Source organism: Cervus canadensis, chromosome 30 (genome assembly GCF_019320065.1).
Source record: "Cervus canadensis isolate Bull #8, Minnesota chromosome 30, ASM1932006v1, whole genome shotgun sequence".
NCBI classification, from domain to species: domain Eukaryota; kingdom Metazoa; phylum Chordata; class Mammalia; order Artiodactyla; family Cervidae; genus Cervus; species Cervus canadensis.
Genome location: NC_057415.1, coordinates 17,497,903 through 17,510,646, shown reverse-complemented (window position 1 = coordinate 17,510,646; position 12,744 = coordinate 17,497,903). Strand labels below are relative to the sequence as shown.

The window sequence follows — 12,744 nt, the reverse complement described above, 5'->3', positions numbered from 1 at the left end:
GCTGCCTGTCACCTGGTGTCTTGGAGGCCCCAAGTGGGCAGGGATCTCCACCGCTTTGTCACTGACATGGCTTCGTGGCCCCGGAACATGCGGCCCCAGCTGACAGCTATCAGCAGCCATCAGAGGTATGAGCCTGAGAGGAAGCCTTTGAAACAGTTCTAGCCCTGACTGGTTACAGTCCCAGAGAAACCCTGAATGAGAGCCACTGGAATACACCCCTCCAGCCCCAGAATCATGAGAGATGATAGTACTCAGTGGGGTGGTTGGTTACGTGAAGGAGGGAATTCAAACAGTACTGAAAGCACCCTGGGGCAATACCAGAAACTGCTATGCGGCACACACCTACATACAGCTTGCAGGCTGGGGGGTAAGGCTGCAGAAACCTACGAGGCTCTATCAGCGGTGACAAAGGTCTGGTTGTGCTGGCCCTGCCAGATGCAACAATCGATGGCATGTCTGCAAAGCTGCTCCACGACCCAGAGGTGCCTGCACTCCAGTGTTAGGATCCAGAAGCACAATACTTGTCTTGGGGCCTCAGCCTAGGAAGTGCTCTGGCTGGTACCGTCTGTGGTCTCCATCCTGCGTGCTGAGAACCCAGAGATGGACACAGACACTGGGGTGCCATAGGCTTCAAAATTCAGCGGGGGTCAACAGGACTTCAAGGCAGAATGGGGCTAGGAGAGCGAGGAGGAAAGGAGACTGGTCAACAGCACTGGACCCAACAACAGTCCCACAAAGATTCTTAAAGCCCAAGGCAGCACACAACACTCTACCTCCAACTGGCTATATCATCCCTTTTTCGTAGTCCTAACAGACAAACATGGGCAGGACACCTCACCAGGCTGATGACCTTCAGCCATTAGCATCACCTGAAGCTCCTAGTTCCCCATCACAGGACCTGCTTAGCTACAGAAGGAGTTGGTGAAATCACACAATGAGCCCAGTGGTGATGACATGTGCCCAGAGGGGGGTTGACAGAAGTTCAGGGAAAACAAGTCCAAGAATGCACTGGGTACAGTGTAAGGAGCTGTGACTAGAAGAGCCACATGCAGAGCTACACTGTATGTAGGCAGGTGTGTCTGGGAAACAGATCACTGTGATGTTTCTTTCTTTCTCTCTTTGGCCGTGCTGCATGGCATGTGGGATTTTAGTTCACCGACCCTGGCTCCAAACCATGACCCCTGCAGTGGAAGCGTGGAGTCTTAACTACTGAACTGCCAGGGAAGTCCCTGTAGTGCTTCAACTTAATCTTTTTGCTTATGTATATATTTACTATTCTTCTTTATTTCCTATTTTTTCTATTTTTAAATTTTTTATGCTTATTTCTGATTCATATTTTGTTTCTGTTTTTATTTTACTTTCATCTAGAAGGAGAATAAGTATAAATATTACAGACACTATGCATTGCCATACATCAAAAGCAACTACAGAAATAAAATCACAACCTTGGAAATAAAAAGTAAAATCCTTTCTTGCATAGGCAGCTATGTTAAAGCGAATAGAATCTCAGGAGTGAGCACTGCAAAATTATTGAAGCTTTGCTGTATTTTTAAAATGTTTTGCATTAAAGTTTTTTGGGAAAAGAGTTTATCCCCACAGCACCCAAGACCCCTAGGCCCACACTCAGGGTGAGGAAACAGGGGCTCCTTGTTCCATTCTGACCTCTCCAATGGGGCACCCTGGGCTCACTAAATAGTCCTCTCTACTTTTGATTGTGTTTAAAATTTTTATTTAAAAAAATCAATGAATCAAAACAGATAAGAACTTTCCAACAGCTTCCAGTTGACACTGAAAACCCTAACACAGATATGACTCTGCCTCTCCCTCCACACTGAGCCACTTCAGGGGCCTTTGCAAGGCCCTCCCTCTGGAGGAACAGTCTAGCCCAGCTCCCCACACTCATTCCCTGCTCTGTGATAGGCCTTCCTCAGAAGAGAACTCCCTCCTCCATAGCTCCTACCCGCCAGGCTCACCCACACCTCCCCACTCCTCTCCCCACCGGCTACAGACCACGCAGGTGGAAATCTTACCTCCTTCGTGTGGTCTGACACCTGGCAAACAGCAGGGCTCAGTAAGCATGTTCAGTGAGTAAGTGAATAGATGAATTTGAATCAGCATCTCAGTTTTATTTCCTTCTAATGTGTACTTTTATATAGCCCTACAAAAATATGCTCTGGTCAAGTCCAAATTTTTGAAAACACAAAATGCAAATCAAGATTACAGAAGGTCAAACCCCATCTCCTACTGTCCATCACTTGACAGCCCCACATCACCTCATCTAACTGCACAGTGACCATCTCAGGTAATTACAGTGAAATGGAGGCCTAGACGGTGAATTCACACCCTCAAAGCTGCATGGCTGCACCAACAAGAGCTCTGTATCCTGGACACCAAGGGGCTCCAAGTAGCCCCCACCAAACCCCCCAGAAGTGATGTACAAGGTTGGTTACCATCCACTTCACTGGGAACCTAGGCAACCAGTCATCGCCACCACACATAAGGGCTCAGACAGCGGACAGCACCCCAGACAGAGGGAACAGTGTCCCAACAGAGGAAACAGCATCTCCGGTAGAGGGAACAATATCTCAGACAGAGAGAACAGTATCGCAGGCAGAGAGACCAGTGTCCCAGACAGAGGGAACAGCCTCAGACAGAGGGAAGGGCCCAAAGCAAACAAGAGTGAGTCATGCCATCTGAAGAGCTGGCAGTGCCTAGGTGTGTGAGCCCAGAGTGGGAGGGGACAGGGTTTGGGGGTTGGGGCCAGGAAGGATCTCATAGCTGTAGGCAGCCAGGGGGTCAGGCAGGTGAGTGACACTCCATTCAGGTTTGGGTTTCACATCTGTGCTATGGTCAGTACTGCTCCAAGGTGATATTTTTACTCCCAGGCTCATCCACTTTTCTATGGACCTGTTTCCTCATCTGTCAGTGGGGTCATCAGAGCCCACCTGGAGCAGGTGGCAAGCAAGCAGAAAGGCAAGTGTTCCTGGCACTTGACTGTGATCCTGGCATGCTCCTGGAGACTCCTCTATGATCACTGTGATCACTGTGAACCCCTACCCTAGGCTCAAGGGGCTCAGGGCAGCAAGGCCTCACCCCTCCTTTGGGGCCTTGCTCAGCACCTCATCTCAGCTCTAACCTCAACAGACCTACCGCAGTCTAGGCTTCTGTGTGTGCAGAGCTTACAATCCTGTCCAGCTTTGGGGGCCATTGCATATTCGGAGGTGCTGGTTTTGTGTGGAAACAGACATCAGTGCGAGTTGCGGAACCAGGGCCTCTGGCCTCCTGCAACTACCCAGCCGAAGACAAACCACTTCCTCCCCTCAGCACCCAGCCCCACCCAGCCCCAGGGCCACTTGCCAATCAAGTTTTCAGGCTCCAAAGGTTTGAGTTTGGGCCCAGCTTGTCAGCTTACAGTCCATGGTCGGGGCCTTAGTTTCTCAGTTTCCTCTCTTAAAAGAGTGGTGGAGCAGAGTCACCGTGGGATTTGTCTGAGGACTAATGTGGGTAACAGCAGAGCTTCCCTGAGCGCACCCAGCCTCCCAGGGCTGTGCTCACCTCTGGAGCCTGGCACCACTCAGATCCCACTTCACCTATGGGAAAGTTGGGTGGTAGAATCAGTGACCCCATAGTCACAGAGCCGGGGGAGGGACTGCAAGCCAAATGTCCCAGTGGGCCATGAACATCACCAGGATACCAGCCACCTGCTGCCACATACTCAGCTTCCCTCCTCTAATGAAAACCCCAGACCCATCTTTCCACCTCCCAGGGGGAATCCACAGCTCCTCACTGACCCCAAGAAACTCTAAACGGGCTGATGGTCTGCGATCACAGGGACTCCCACACTGCAAACGCCAGAGGGTCCTGGGAGCCAAGTGCTCTGGGCACAGTTGCCCTAGAACGCACCCCCTCAGTACAACTGGCACAAACACAGCTGCCTCTGGCACCCCATGGCTGCCCATCCCCCTCCCCGAGGCCAGGGTGGCCTGGCCACCATCCTGCACTCTCTGGGCACAGTATGGGGTTCTGAAGAGGCTCTGACAGGCTCAGCCTTCCCTCCTAGCAGCCCATCATAGACAGGCCCTGTCAGGACCTAAAATGCAGATTGCAGAGGAATCTTCTGAAGCCTCACAGTCTCTAGGGACTGTGTTTGGGACCACTGATCCCTTCTCCATAGGTCCAGGCTATTCAGGGACCCCAGCCCTCAGGTTCATCTTTGCTAGAGTCTAAACTGCCACAGGCCACTCAACAGTGTGCTGGTAAGTATGCTCACTCACTGCTCAACGACTAGTTACAAATCATGCCATAGGCACCAGAGGAAGACACCGTTCACAAGACGCCGCTCGGGGCCACCACGGCAGCTTCCTGCCTTCGAGACATCCGACCCCAAATGACTACTGCTCTGAACTTTCCCTGACCCTGAAAGTGCCCCTTACGGGACCAGTAGAGGCTCTCTGGGCTGGCGAAGACCCTGGAGCCAGCACCACTCACCTGTCTTCTGTGGCGCACGTACTTCTCTCTAGGACTGACTTCAGGCAGCAGCAAAACACAACTTCCTTTTGCTGGTTTTCGCAATATGGGTCACTAAACGACTGTGCATTTGCATTTCCGCACTATCACACACTCAAGCTCACTGGTTCTCCCCTTGCCTTACATGCAAAAATACAGCCCCAATCGGCTGGAATGCTGTCTGAGGACCAGGCGATGCTGGCCACGAGGTGGCCTGCGGTGGTTTAAAGTTTAACAGGCTGCTCTGGGTGCCCCAAGTGGTTCCGGTGTGGAGGCTACAGCCGTCCTGCCTCTGCCTCTGTCAGTTTTTCTAAGCAGACTTCCAGGTGCCCATCTCTCAGACCTTCAGAGAGGAGGCATCCAGTGGGTTCAGTGCCTGAGCAGCGGGGCTGGCTCCAGACCATACAGGCTGTGGCTCCTAGATCAAAGAAATGACCCAATGGGCCACCAGAGGCTTTCTTGAATTTTCTGGGTGGCAACAGTGAAAAATGTCCATAGACTGTTGGAAAATTGAAAATGGATTGTTTCAAGGTGCTCCCAGGAGTGAAGCCAGTTGCCCCCCCGACCCCAATTTCCTGAGGAGACCTGTCCCATATTTGATGATCTGGCTGCTCCAGCCAGATCCAGCCCTTCTTAGCACCCACAGAGAGAGCTCCATGACTTTTAGAGTGAAAAGTAAATATATGAAGATACAAGATTGCTACAAGGCTTAGACCACAAATTCTGGTTTAAATGATGGATTCTTCACCCAGACTTATATGTTTTTTAAAAAGCAAAGAGATTTCTCTGGACCTTGGTTTCCTTGTTGTATGGGGGTTGCCATAGAGTCCCCTCAGAGGCAATACCTCACACACAGGGACCGTGTGAGTATAACGAATGAAATCATTGAAGGGGCCAGTTAATGAGATAATTTCTCCAGTCCATACTGACCTCCCTTGGCACACCACACAGCCGTGTTTCTCCGTGGGTTCCCAAGGGATGCCCACACCAGCTGGAGAGGGGATTTGCTTCCACCCTCTGTTCTTCTAAATATTTACCAGTTGTTTGTGAGGGGTAGTCTGAGAGATGCTACCCACTTTCACCTCCAAATGTTCTTCCTTTCAACCAAAGACTTGAAGAATTCTGTGACCAAGACACCGATAAGCTCTTGCTCACATCCATGGCTCATGGCAGTGAAATCCACCACGTGCCAGGCCCTATGGATAGGACCACCTTGGACCCAGGTCCAGCTCCAGAATACATGAGTGCATCTTCTCCAGGAATCTGAAGACCAGCGTTAAGATGAGTTCCATCTGGCCCCCAGCCATCGCTGTGGACTGAGAGCAGCTCAGTCAGCAAGTGATGGAAGAGAGGGTGGCCTATGTCTCAGGGGTACCTGGTTTCGCATTCTGGCTGAGGGGGTGTGTCACCTCCACACATCACGGAGCCCCTTGGAGCCCTAATTCTTCTCATAAAATGGAGATAATACAGGATGCATGGTTGGAGTTTTGTGAGGAAAGAGAGCTTGGCCTGGGGTAGATCAGCCATCCGAGTGCTTCCAGCCCAGGCTGGCAATGACGGTGCCTGTCACCATCGCCCAGCACAGCCCTCCCCCTTGTTGACATCCCTAAGCCAGAAGACTGGCAAGGGGACTCATCAGGACCTGGAGACCCAAGCCCAGATCTCTGCTGCACAGAAATGGCCCAAGAAGGCAGAGATGAACCCTGGCAGCACAGCAGCAGACCAGGTATAATGATCCAGGGATCATGTGGGGGCAGAGTATGCTGAAAAGAAGAACTGGGGTAAAGTGCCCTCTCGTCCTGGGGGCAGGGGATTCTCCACTGGGAGTGACACCCTCCAACAAGAAGCATGTTTGTGGCAGCCATGCCCCAAGAAGGATCTTGGTGGCCCCACTCTGCTGCAGCTGTGCCCACTTTGAATAGGGTTGCTGCAGTAATGCAGTCAATAGGACACCGCAGAAATGTCAAGGGTAACTTCTGAGGCCAGGTCAGTCACCACATTGCAGCTTCTGCCTTTCTCTCTTGGGGCACTTACTCTGGGGGAGCCAGCCACCATGTTATGATGGTGCTCAAGGTGCTCTGAGGAGAGCCCTGCATGGGGAGGAGCTGGACCCTCAGCCAACAGCTGGCACCAAATTGCCATGAGGTAGTGAATCATATGGACGTGCACCCTTGGCCCCAGTCAAGTCTTTGGGTAAGACTACAACCTCACTAAGGTCTCCAAGCCAGAAACAAACTGCACCAAAATTCCTGACTCACCAAAACTGAGTTGGTAAGTCTTGTCTTACATCACTCAGTTTTGGACATTTCATTATGCAATAGATAGATCCATTATGCAATGATATAAAATGGTCATCAGGAAATGCATGAAGGGTGACTTACGGTCAGGGGGCATCAGCCCAAAGTGAAGAGATGACTACAGGGTATTAACGGCACACAGTCCTATTTCTCTATCCAATTATTCCAATGATGACCCAGTGATTCAAACTGTGTCCTCATCCCTGAAGGGTTCCCTGGTAACAATGGTGAAGGCTCTGCCCTTCACCACTCTTTGTGACCGTGAATAGCTTCATGAGTCAGAGGCTCTTCAGCGGAAGGCCAGGTTCCCCAAACTGCATCCCTCTGCCCATCCATCCTCCAAAGGGGACGCTCACTCCTCCCCCAAGCTGCTCGTCACACAGGAAGCAGCACTGATCATGAGTGCTCTCCCACATGGTCCCTGCTTTGCCCCAGAAACTCCCAGCCCCACCTAGCAGGACAGCTGGCAAAGACTGGGGGACAGCCCATCTGAGGAAGGCAGAGGAACCCTGAAAGCTGTCACTAAAAGGGAACTTGTGGAATCAAAGGCTGGAGAGAGTAGGTGAGCAGAGACCTTTCTACCAGGGGAATATCCATTCATTTCACTCAAGAGGTGATCCAAAGGGAGAGAGCCCCAAGCCAGCCAAGAGAAACTGGTCTGGGGCACTGTGAATGGCGCCCAGCCCATATCCTAACGTGGGGCTGCTGCTTAGTGCCAAGCCCACACAGAGGAGGATATGACAGTCTCTTGGAATAGGGGACTGGTCAGAGAGGAACCCAGGAAGATCTCATGATTTGACTCCTTCTGTGTTATAATTCCTACTCATCTTGTGTGAAACTCATAGGATTTAAGCTACATTAAATAATTCAAGATGCAGTCACAGTGGCAAATGTGAATTTCCTTACCAGTTGTTTTGAAATGTACAACATAGGACTCTGAGTGTCGAAGTGTTATACATTGAGAGTGTCAACAAAGATAAGGCACTTGTTTGGCAGCATCCTAAGAAAGACTGGGAACAGAAGGGGTGATTGATAGAGACAAGACCCCCGGAGTAACTGTTACATCTACTGACTTCTTAAAAGCTCAGACCACTGAGCCAAATGACTGAACGCCTCTTTGCTGGAGGACCCAACTCCACACTGCTGAGTGCTGTTCCAGATGGCCCTGCCAGAGGCTTTGCAGAAGCAAAGCCACTTCCCACTCACGCTTGGTCAAGGGCTCCACTGCTGTGCCAGAGACTGATGGTCATGCTGAGATACCTCCTTCCGGGACTTTCTCCTGGAGTGGTTTGTTACCCCCTTTCCTATTTTCTCCCTACTTTGACTAAGCTGTGTTGTGACCTGATGGTGTGCAACAAACTGTGAGGTGAGTGTTGGCTGCATTTTGTGTGCCTCCAATCCTGTGATTGTTACCTGGTCTTACTGCTGTGCCCTCAACAAACGGGTCTGCACAAAGAACAGTGGAAAGAGTGAAGAAAGAGACCTGGGGTGGTAAAATCCAGGGTTTATGGAGTCTCTGTATATATTTGTTTGTCTCTATGTACATTAGTTTCCTGCTCAGACCTGAACTCCCTGATTCACTGTTTACTCCAGGAGTGTATACAACACCTGTTGTGTCCCAGCTCAAGCGACACAGAGGTCACCCCAAACGGGTATTTTTATAGTATAAAATATTAAACATAAAATGGCCACAAGTAGTTGTGTCTATCCACACTTATTTGAGCGTGAGGAATGTGGAACTGTACTGAGAGTGAAGTGACCACGTCTTATTACTCCCAACCTCCCCTGCAGATGGTGGGCCATGTTGCCAGCCCTGGGCAATGGGAATGACACGCTCCCTTCAGGCTTGGCCTCTCAAAAAATGTTCTCAAAATCTTCCAGTTGGCTCTTCCCCATCTGCCAGGCAAATGCATAGAAGTCGGGCCAGTAGCCATCAGATGAAGGGGACTGGACTCCAGACTGTTGACGAGCTAAGCTGGACTGTGTCTCCCGTAACTCCTTCTCTGTGGGGATGTGAGTGAGGGATGGTCACAGGGGAAATTTGTACAGTATCTGGGAGATGAAAGTGAAGCAACGCCTCCCTTTCTGAAGGTCACTGTGATTAGATGAGAGAGACCCAAACAAGAGCCATAGAAGATTCCAGTTCATCCCATTCCTCTTTGCTCTCTGTCCAGTGCTACATCTCCCAATCAACAGTGCCCCTTCATGGTTCTTGTCTGCTGGCACACCTGCCAGCAGACCCTTCTTTCCTAGCTGGTATTTACTAAGCACATACCTGAGCCAGACTCCGCCTGGACTGGATTTGTCAGGTAACTTGGTACCCGTTGGCCCACCCCAAATGCTGCTCGGAGTCAGATCAACTGCCAGGGTCCTTTGAGCATGCAGAAGTTTCACTGGCTGTGGACATCTGATGGCCCCAGAACAGGCAGAATCAAACATGTGGTCAAGCTTCACTGAGGTTTTCCTGCAGACAGGGGACAACAAAAGCACTAGCTCTGGGCAAAAATCACCTCTCACCTGTACTGTATGTGGCATTGAGCTTTGAGATCGTAACTAAGCCCATGTGAGATGCTGAAGATGTTTAAGACACTTTCATGGGAACAAATTCAGATTTTACTCACAGTTGCTAGCAATGGAAAAGCACCTGCTAGAAAAGGGAAGGCCTAGCCCGCCTGCATACATTCTGAGTGGGCACTCAAAGATCTCAAATCCTCTGGCCATAGCAGGGTGGAGAACAGAGGCTCCAGCTTCCTTGTCACCAGAAGTGGCAGGGCTGGGAGTAGCTTCATCCTCTCGCCTGTACTGATCTGAGCTGAACTAGCTCTTGCTGTCCTGCAGTACTGTAGGTGTAAGCAACCTCTCCTGGGACACTCCTGTGAGCTATCAGATGTCCATTCTGGACCACGGGCATTGAGCAATCACTGCTTTGGTACCGGGCAACTTGGAATACACCCGGGGCAGCCACTCTTCAGGATGGTCCAAGAGCTGTCAGCTCCACTGTTCTCCCATCAGAGACCCTGCTCTCAGCCTTGCTACTGGCCCCTGTATGCGCCCCCTCACCTCCGCCCCACAGTCCCCCTGTGTCCTTTGGGATCAGAACCACACAGTCAATACCACTTTAGCGTCCCTGATAGGGTACTCTGCCATCACAGTGACCCAGAGCGGGCATCAGCAAATCCCTTCTAACCAGCCAGGCGGTGGGCAGCCCCTACTGCACAGCAGTGCAAAACCAAGAAAGGGCCTGCAAAGTAGTTCTGACCAACAGGGGAAGTACCATTGTTCCAGCACCTTTAGAAATTTTGTCAGAACATTGAAAATCTCACACTGTTACTATAAATATAGAAAGATGAAAAATAGTAAAACCAACATTCATTCATTATGTTGTGACAAGACATTAAAAACATTAAGAATTAAGGTACTTTATTTCTTCATACAAAAACTTACTTTGTTAAAAAAAAAAAAAAACTTATACAAAGAGAAACTAATTCTCTCTTCAATTGCTCAATCTGTTACAACTGCTCTATTGTAAACAAATGTACCACTCTGGTGGGAGACATTGTTAATAAGAAAGCTATATATGTTCAGGGGTGGGGAATATATTGAAATATCCCTTTTCCCTCTTAACATTGCTGTGAAAGTAAAACCACTCTAAATTTTTTTTAATTTGAAAATCCAATATAGTAAATAAAATATGATACCCCAGATTGGATGCTGGTGAAATCTGGCTACAAACTGTAGTTTGTGGTATTTAAATGTCAGGCGAGTGTATGCTCCTTGGTTCTTTGTCTCGTCACAACAAAGATTTGGAGTGACGCCACCAATGCCAATTTCTTGACAAATGGAACCTAGTTTTGTAGATGCCCATGTTGTGGCAAGCTGGGTGAAGGTTATAGGAATTTATATTATCTTTGCAGCTTGTCTGTACATCTAAAACTACTCCATAATCTAGGGATTATAAATTCAGTACTGAATATTTTAATGAGATGGAACAATCCTGTTGTAAGGCCATGAGCCAGTTAGCTTTCTCTCAAAATCTTGCCTCTTATGACATTTCACATTCTAAATAACTGTCTAGTTCATGTGTCAGTGAGGCAGCATGAAAGACAAAAGGATGATAAAAACAGCTACCAAATGTAAAGCAATTTATTTACTGTTACCAGATATGTGGAGTTAGATGAGTTAATTTGACTCAAACTAAATTTGACTTTATTGCAAAATGGTTCAGTTTTTTAATTTTTTTAAGATTCAGATGGCTGATCTGATCTGCCATCAGATGAGCCACTATCATTTGGGCCAGACGAGGATGCTGCTGAGTGGAACTGTGAAATGATCCAGAACCCAATAGCTCTGGGCAAAGGTCAGGAACAGATAATCACAGAAAAAGGGAAGTGGCTCCACCTCATATGTAATGAGGGAACTACAGATCACAGTTACACTGAGATAACTTTTCTCCCAGTCAGACTAGCAGACTGAGGGAGGAGGGAGGTAAGGCATGGGAGGAGGCTCTTTCCACGGGGCCGGTGGGAGAGTGAAACGGCACATTTGCCCTTTGACCCGGCAGTCACCTCTCTGGTGAACGCAGGCATTCTGCAGGCACAGTTCTGCAGGCTCACCTGCACAAGTATACAACAACAGTGCGTCATGCGGTTCCCTGCATCAGGGCTGGTAAGAGCAAGGCTGGAAACAATCAAGACCCGCCTAGGAGGGACTTGCTGATAAACCACATGGCCACCTGCTAACTGCAGAGGGAAATATGCACAATGAGGGGGATCTGGCAAAACTGCCTTAAAGGATGATGTAGCTAGTCACTAAAATGGAATGATCAGAGCCTGAGTGACACAATAGGAAGTACCTAGCCACAAAATGTTCCATCTGTGAGCTCTGAAAGTTTTTGTTTTTTTTTAAGATGGTTCTGACCAAAAAAAGTCTGCCTATATATACAGAGAGAAAGAGGGAGTAAATATGGGAAAATGTTGACACTTGCTGAATCAATTCTTATAATTTTTCTGTAAGTTTGAAAATGTTTAAAAGCAGTTTAAAATGGGTTATCTATACAGAACAAGAGGAAAGGGATGGATGAAGATAGGGGTAGGAGTGAGATTTCTCTTGTATCATTTTATTTTTTTAGCCATATAATCATATTAGTCATTTTTTCATTTAATCATTTTCTCAGAATAAGATAATTAAAAAACAAAATTCTACTTCTTCATATGATTTGTCTCCATGACAAAGCACAGAAGCAAGACATGAGATTTAGCAACTCCAGAGGCACCAAACGCTGGAGGTTGACTTGGAAAGGGGCAGTATAGTGCCTGGGGTGCACCATTCCCCTGCTCCGCACCTTCTTGTGCAAAGAAGTCTGGAGCCTCGACCAATACAAAGATGGCAACACACAGCTTACACCTCCTCCCACCCAGCCATGCCCACTCCAGGTGTCAATCCTTCATGCTCACACAGATGAGAAAGGACATGCATACAGTCATAATTGTAATAGGTGAGAATTGGAGGGGTTCTGTATGTCCACCAACAGAGAACTAGTTCAATAGATTACCACAGCACAGGTATTACTATAAAATATAAAATGATTTAATTTATTAAGCAAAATGATTACTATAATAATATTAAATACAGAATCACGACACTGTGATGATATTGGCATTGTTGTTGTTCAGTCAACAACAAAAGAGTTGTTTGACTCTTTGCAACCCCATGGATTACAGCATGCTGGGCTTCTCTGTCCTTCACTATCTCCCAGAATATTGGCATGCAGATAGAGAAATAGATCAATGGAACAGGATAGAATCCAGAAATGGACTCATGTTCACTTGGTCAGGTGATTTTCAGTGAAAGTGCCAACAGCTGGCAATGAGAAAGGAAAAACCACTCAACAAGCTGGAATGATTGGTTATCTATATGGGAAAATGAACCTTGACTCACCACT

The 12,744-nt window shown here is 48.4% G+C and overlaps 1 protein-coding gene across 5 annotated transcripts in view; it reads right to left on the bottom strand.

Moving 5' to 3' along the window:
* FGD3 (FYVE, RhoGEF and PH domain containing 3) overlaps positions 1 to 12,744 on the bottom strand; it is a 61,912-nt gene that overhangs the window by 36,119 nt on the left and 13,049 nt on the right. The window contains exon 2 of one of the 5 annotated variants that reach the window (XM_043453171.1): positions 9,079 to 9,267. The exons of 3 other annotated variants lie outside the window; for them this stretch is intronic. The gene's annotated coding sequence lies outside the window, so the exon portion shown is untranslated. Of the gene's footprint in view, positions 1 to 4,488; positions 4,931 to 9,078; positions 9,268 to 12,744 lie in introns of those variants that run through there. One more of the 5 variants, XM_043453168.1, reaches the window with a different exon arrangement.